We start from the raw sequence: 1,029 nt of genomic DNA on the forward strand, positions 1-1,029 counted from the left end.
AGCAGCAGCAGCAGCAATAGCATAGTTGTTACCAGTAAGGGGAGTTTGGGAACAGAGGAAAGGGAAGAAAGAGAGGTGCATGGAAGGTTTACTTGTGATTACTTAACTTGTGTGAAGGGCCGACATCACTGCACAAGGGGCATTCCCATAAGTGCCCCATCCCCTGATGAAGCACATCTCGAAGTGTGTAGATGCTGACGGTTCCAAGCAATGGTTGATTCCATATCCTTCTGCTCCTCCCACTAAGTCTTGAACTTCTGCAGATGCCCCATCCAATTTCAAGCTCACGAAGTCGCTCACGATGATGGTATTCCGACTCTTCTTGTTCTTTTTTTCGTTTTTCCCTGACTGAACGTACAATTTCAGGTTTGTCAGGGCACAGCTTCCCTTCTGGTTTTGCTGCCCCAGCGAGCTCATCAGGCTCATTGCCCTTGACTCCAGCATGACCCGGGGTGAAGATCCACGTGATCTTTTTCAGTGTTGTCTTCTCCAGGAGCTCTGTCCAATCAGTGCGTGGAAGGTGGAACAATGAAACAGTCAAACTTTAATTTACGGAAGTCAACAAATGAAACACGGCATATCGTTATACCACTAGTATGGGAAAATCTAGGAGAGGACAGAATGTGTATTTGAGACAGTGAATTGCAAAACGCTACCTCGACAAGATTCAGAATTTGTCACATTGATTCTTTCAAACTGCCTCAACAGTGGTCGCTTTGGTCTAAAGTGTAATTTGCAGCAATATAAGTTGCTACTTGAATATAATATTAGATAAGCACGATGGCTTGGAGTTGGGGATCAATGTAAGACGTGCTTACTGGTCATCAATCGCAGATTAGACTGTCAAGCTACCTACTTACTTATTTACTTACTTACTTGCTCACTTGCTCACTTGCTCCCTTACTTAACCACTTACTCACTCACTCACTTACTTTCTCAATTTCTCACTTTCTCATTTACTTACTTACTTACTCACTTACTTACTTACTTACTTACTTACTTACTTACTTACTTACTTACTTACTCACT

The sequence above is a fragment of the Aplysia californica genome, unplaced genomic scaffold, assembly GCF_000002075.1.
Source record: "Aplysia californica isolate F4 #8 unplaced genomic scaffold, AplCal3.0 scaffold00049, whole genome shotgun sequence".
Lineage (NCBI taxonomy): Eukaryota > Metazoa > Mollusca > Gastropoda > Aplysiida > Aplysiidae > Aplysia > Aplysia californica.